The sequence below is a fragment of the Zingiber officinale genome, chromosome 5A, assembly GCF_018446385.1.
Source record: "Zingiber officinale cultivar Zhangliang chromosome 5A, Zo_v1.1, whole genome shotgun sequence".
In the NCBI taxonomy this organism is placed as follows: domain Eukaryota; kingdom Viridiplantae; phylum Streptophyta; class Magnoliopsida; order Zingiberales; family Zingiberaceae; genus Zingiber; species Zingiber officinale.
Window position 1 is genome coordinate 21,106,939 of NC_055994.1, and position 6,962 is coordinate 21,113,900.

Below are 6,962 nucleotides of genomic sequence, written 5' to 3' on the forward strand. Positions count from 1 at the left end.
CTATTTAATAACAACTTTGTCATCAAAATAGACAGAATATCCATAGTTTTAGAAATAGAAATTAAGTTCATTCTAAAACTTAGTATGCAAAGACAATTTCTTAAAATCCATGTTTTATTCCTATCAAAGGATAAACATCTCCCACTACAACAGCTACTACTTTTACAGCAGTGCCCATGTGGACGGTGATTTATATAGTTGTCGGGTTTCCTAGAACCTCTGCAATGAATTACAGACATGATCAGTGGTTCTTGTATCTACATACCAGGTGTCGGTAGAAAACACCACTAAATATGTTTCAACAACTAATAAAATATACCGTTATTGTTCTCAGTTCTGAGAGAACAGTCTACCTTAATGTCCAAGTTTTCTAATCATTATAATTGGGACTACTAAGTATAACAGCTAGGGGATTGACTAACATTTGAAAATCTAAGAATCACAAAAATATTTGGTCAAGACCAATACATTAAAATCCCCGTGAATTTTGTATGCCACGATAGTGTGGACATATACAAAATCAAAGAGGAGATTTTATCCATTAATTTTATTATCTCGTCAACCTAACTTTATGACAAATAAAATTAATAGTTGGTATGACTTTGATCAAATATTTGGTCAAGACTCTAAATTTAAAATAATATTGTTTGATTCCTCAAACAATATTATTTAAATTTACCAACACCTCAAAATACCGTGAATTTTGCATGTCACGTTAGTGTGGACATATACAAAATCAACATTTGTAAGAGGAGTGTTTTACCCATTAACTATCTTGTCAACATAACTTTATGACAAATAAAATTACCTCAAACACCGTGAATTTTGTATGCCACGTTAGTGTGGACGTATACAAAATCAATCATTTGTAAGAGGGGTTTTTACCCATTAATTTTATTATCTTGTCACCCTAGTTTTATGACAAATTAATAGTTGGTTTCCCTTTGGTCACACAAGTAATAGCAATGACTTCGTTGGGGAGGATACTATTAAATGTGTCTAAGTGTATACCATTACTTGATACGTAGTCCATTAAATAAGATTGTGCCCCTTCAGTTGGAGAAGATCACACACATCCTAAATAACTTTCTATAACCATCCATTAAGGAAGTTTGATCTAGTGATCCGCAAACAAACTCATCCGTTGTGGAGAGAGACACTCAGAGCCAACACGCAAGCTTGTTGCATCACTTACAAATCAGTAATGGAGACCGTGGGATTTATATACTAATCCCTCTCCCACTTAGTTATTTAAGGTGAGGAAATTTTAACTATGCAAGCATACATCACATGCACACACATCACAGTAAATATAAGCAACAAATATGGAAATTAATTTTCTAACTATTATGGTTTCTTCCATCACTACCCTTCGTGTGCTGCCATCCCTAGGGATCATGTCGTCGGGTCCATCGAGCTTCCTTTTCCGCTGCGCCTCTGGTCCTCCAATAGCACCACGCCTCGTAAGGATATGATCCACGACAAAAATAGAATTTTTACATATATCGATCCTATATTCCATAAAGGAATGTACATGTAATCTAGATCAAAACAAAATTGTAAAATTCTAATAACTAATACAGCTCCTGCTGTATATAATTTTACAATCATGCACACACAATAAAATACTCTTGACATGTCCAAGGGTCCAATCACACACAATATCTATATGTCATAATAATTGGAGCCTGCAACCACAAAGTTAGCACATCCTACTATTATCCTGCCTAAATTATGTATGACATGTGCATAATCTATTTGAAAACAAAACACACAGAGGCAAATCCTAGCTCTGATACCAATTGTTGGTTGGTCCTAGGAAGATCGTACCGGTTTCACTGTACAAAAATTTTGTACAAGTATCGAACTTTTCCTAAACAACCTATTGTGTTCTTTAGAAATTAAATTAGGAATTGCAAATGGAACTTAACATTATTGATTCCAAATTTAACTTATCTGTTCTTAATGGTTTAGATTTGGATCTCAAGCAAAACTTAACACTATTGATCCAAATCCACCTATGTTATAAATTCAATTAAATATTAATTTTCATAATTGACTTCTAGGTTAAACATGGCGAGGCACTAGACCTTCTTGGATATGGGAGCAACCACCACTTCCTAGACAAAGTCTTTTAAGAAAAGTTAATATTTAATTTCCTTATATAACTCTAGGTTTAACCAAAAGGAACAATCGAATCACAAATTCGAAAAATAAAAGAAACACAACTTCGAATATCTAATCCGAAAATCTAGAATCTCTAGCCTCTTGTGTTTGAAATTCATACAAAGAAAAGAAACTAGTATGATGCGGAAAATAATTACTAATTATACCTTTCTTTGTAAACAACGACCTCTTGATCTTCTACCGTATTCCTCTTCTTATCTCGGACGTTGTGTGGGCAACGATCTACCGAGATGAGAACCACCCAAGCCCTTCTTCTCCAAGCAAGTTTCGGCCACCACCAAGTCTCCAAGAGATGTAGAGGTTCGGCCACCACCACCAAGCTCCAAGGGATGCAAGAAACAAAACCTCCTTTCTCTCCTTCTTCTCCTAGCTAGAACCGGCCACCAACAAGTGCTCCAAGAGAGATGAAAACCGGCCACTTAAGGAAGAAGAGAAGAGGAGAGGAAGAAACTCTAGGGCCGACCACCACCAAGGAAGAGAGAGAGGAAAAATAGAATAGAGTTGTTCACCATGAAGGCACTCCTACCCTCTCTTTTATATTCCTTGGTCTTGGCAAATAAGGAAAATTTAATTAAAAGCTTCCTTAATCTCTTTGCTATGAAAAGGAAAATTTAATTTGATTAAAACCAAAATCCTTTTCTTAAACAATATGGTCGGCCACCTTCCAATCTTTCCCAACAAGGCAAGTTTTAATCTCAAAATTAAAACTTTCTAATTTGTTTCCGGAAATTTTAAAATAAAAATTTCTCTAATAATTTATCCCTTCATGGTTGGTTATAAAAGGAAATATATAAATTAAAATTTCTCTATTAAAACATGTGGATGATTTTCAAAAATGAAAGTTATCTTTAAAATTAAAATCTCCTTACAATCTATAAATAAGGAAAGAAATCAAATCTTTTCTTAATACTTTGTAAATACTTATAAAAGGAAATATTTAATTTTAAAACTCTCTTTTTAAATCATGAGCATGGTTACAAAATAGGAAAATTTTATCAAAATTAAAATCTTCCTTTCAATCTACAAATAAGGAAATATATCAAATCTTTTCTTAATCTTTTGTAGAAAGCTATAAAAGGAAAGATTTAAATTTTAAACTCTCTTTTAAAACTATAGAATCCACATAAGAAAAAATTTTAAAAATAAAATCCTTTTAATTTTATTGTGGTCGGCCACCTAAGCTTGGACTCAAGCTAGGGTCGGCCACCACTTGGTTCATCCAAGGATTAACTTGGTCGGCCCCTTGCTTGGGCTCCAATCAAGGCTTGGCCGACTACCTTAGGATGAGTATAAAGGTGGGTATAATACTTTATAAATAAGAGGCTACGATAGGGACCGAGAGATGGAATTGGTTTTGGTCTTCCAATGAAATTAAGCTTCCCGTGTTCGTCCCGAACACCCAACTTAATTTCATCAATAATAATTCATTCCACTAAAGAATTATTACTGAACTACCGCACCAATCCCAAATTACATTTTGGGCTCCTTCTTATTATGAGTGTGTTAGTCTCTGTAACGACCCAAATTTTCTCATTTTGAGCTCCAAAAATAATTCAAAAATATTTTGAAATACTATAGAAAAATTCTAGAGATTTTTAGGAATTTTTAGAGTATTTTTACGAAATTTTTGGAGTTCGTTTGGTATTTTTACCAAGAGGAAGAAGTTTAAAAAAAATAAAAAAAATAATAATAAATATATATGTTGAAGCCGGGTTTTGAACCCAGTACTTCGAACCCGAATCAGGTTTTTATTGAGCTCAGCCAACCAACTGGTCTACAACCTTTTTGTGAACATATATGGGACGAAATATATTTAAGCATTAGTTAAGAACAGTTAAAATAAAAGGGAAATTAAACGCTCGGCTGAGGTTTTGAAACCGTGACCAGAGGTTTCGGTCAAACACAGCCAACCAACTCTTCCAGCGGGCGTTTCTTATTAAAGAAAGAGAAATATTCTATTTAAGCAGTATTTAGGAGCATTTTAAATAAAAGGGAAATAAAACGCTGGGCTGGAGATTCGAAACCACGACCTTTAATTGGGCCAAATCGTGGTTGACCAGCTGTGCTAGCGAGTTTTGTTAATTAAGAAAAGAACGGATTGTATTTAAGGTAAAGTTTGTAATAGAAAACCTAGTTATAAAGGGATTAAGTTTTTTCCTTTCTCCCGAAACCGGATCTGTTCTTCCCCTCCTCTCTCGCGACGGCGCGATTTCTTCTTGGGCGAAATCGCGGCAGCAAGCGATCACGTCTCCGGCGGCCGGCGAGGTTGTTCTCCGAGGGTTTCTTCACGAGGTGGTGGTCCTCACGTCGAGGAGAGGCCGTGAGCACAAGAAGGGACCGAGAGCTTGAGTTAACCGGAACCCTAACAGCTTCTCCTTCTCGGTTTGAACCCAAGAACATTCTGTAAGTCGCTACTCACCTGCAGTAGGATAGTTCCGGATTTCTATTCCTTTTGTGTTTCGAATTTTCTGTGAAGAAGGTTAGCTTAGGGCTTACTACTGTGACCTTCAAAGGAAGAACAGGATGGGTAAAGATCAAGCATGTGGGTTTTATACCTCGAGTTTTTATAGCTTGAATTCGGATTTGATACTTTTATTTCCCTATTGTTTTCTTTGCTGCTGTAAAGATCGTAGTAGCCGTAGAACCCCAGCATGCATGTTAGATAGATTTGGATTGGTTTCCAGGTCGTGTTTACCTTTTGATGATGCATACGATTTCTTTTTCTAGAATGAAATTTTGTTTGGTCTCTTTGGTATCTCTGTCCAGCATTTATGTTTTTTTTTTAGCTGTCCTCGTGATGTGAAGGGATTAAGGTTGTGAAGTCTAGGTCTGGGAATTTCTATGTAGTTCTGGAGTTCTCGTTGTTGGACCAGTTATGAAGCGTTGTCGGGTGTTTGATAATGGTTTTGCTATGTAATCTCTACTGATTTGTATGGGATTTTTAGTTCCTGGTTGAATCTGATTCTATGGCTAGTTAAGCTGTAATTATGAGAAATATAGTTAGCCTAAGGTATGAGTATCGATTCCTTGCTAGCAGCCTTGTTGAGACAGAATTTGGGGAAGTTCTGTTTCTGAATTGGAGCTATACGATCTTCCCTCGCGTACATGGGTTCATAGACAGATTTGGTAGCGGAATCCTTCCCTTGTGGTGTATGATTGGTTTGTAGCAGAACTCTCTCCTTTGAGGTGTTGATTAGTGTTTGATTGATTTATAGCAGAACTCTTTCTTTTGAAGTGTTGATTAGTGTTTGATTGATTTGTAGCAGGACTCTTTCTTTTGAGGTTTAGATATGTTACTTTCATTCGAGTATACAGATTTGAGGTTCTATAATCTGAACATGAGGTTTAGATAATTTGCTTATGTTAAATCTGAGCATGAGGTTTAGATAATTTGCTTACATTAAATCTGAGTATGAGGTTTAGATAAATTGCTTATGTTGAATCTAAGCTTGAGGTTTAGTTATGCTAGTTTCATTCAAGTATATGGATAACATCTGTGCTTGGAATTTTAAATGGATTACGAGTTATAATATCTTTATTGAGTGAATTCCAGATAAGCTGTGTATTAGTCATATTATGGAAAGGAAGTTTGAGAGACGATGAAAATTTGTACTAGCCAGAATATGTTTCTTTTGTTAAGTTTCTTTGCAGAATTTCTGTTAAGCAAGTGCAGATTTTGTTAAGCTAGTATGTAGATTTCTGTTAAGCATTAATGCAGATTTTTGATAAGTATTGTATGTGCAGATTTCTTTTGTATTCTATGCATGATTATGTGTTACATAGTTAGTTTCATTCATAGATGCATACGAAAGATACCCTAACAGTATTTTGGGTTTAAGAAAAGTATAAGAAAGATAAAGAAAAGTATAAGACAGATAAAGAAAAGAAAGAAAAAGGCCAAGGCTTAAGTAGATCCCAAAGTCAAGACTTTAGGGATTTTGGCACACAAGGTGCTTATTAAAATGCCAAGGCATATATATTAGAAGTATTAAAAGATAACAAGTATTTTATTTTTATCAGTGGCACTGTACTGGACTTTCAGTTGTCCTTGGGTTGGGCTCCCATAATCGTCCCTAGGTTTAGATAACCTAGTAGTAACGGCACGGCTGACGGTCGACGGTCGACGACCCGAGGGTCGCCAAATGGGCCGCCAAATGGGTCGGGTCGTTACAAAAGTAAAAGCACAGTTGCCGGGCCCAAGAGAAGTTGATTATTATTTTGAAGTATTATAAGTATAAGTTTTTGAACAAGTAAAACGAGTTTTACATAAACATAAAATATTAAAAATTAAGTTTAGAACAAATGAAATAAGTTTCATATAGTTCTAAAAATTAGCAAGTTTAGTTCTTTATTCTACCATGTTTATCTAGTGGATGAGTAGTTTTCATGTTTATGCTTTATTTCTTTTTAGAGCATATAGTTTCTAGTTCTTTTCGTATACATGCACATTCATGATTTTGTGAGTTAGATAGCGCTTACTAAGCAAATTTTGCTTATAGATTGCACTTCCTCTTACTGCAGATACAGGAAAGGAAAAGATATAGAAAGGAAGGCGACAAGGAGGTGTTCGAAGGATGTGTGATGCCAGGACTATGGAAGCCTTGGGACTAGGAAGGAGTTTTCTTTAGTTTTCTTTTTCTTTTGCTATGTTAGAAGTATTTGAGACAGTATATGTTATTTTGATGTGATTAGGACATAGTAGATGGATTGTGTTCTTGTGTGATGATTCGTGATATTGTTTTCTTTTGGTTTTGACACTTATATAACTGCGTGAG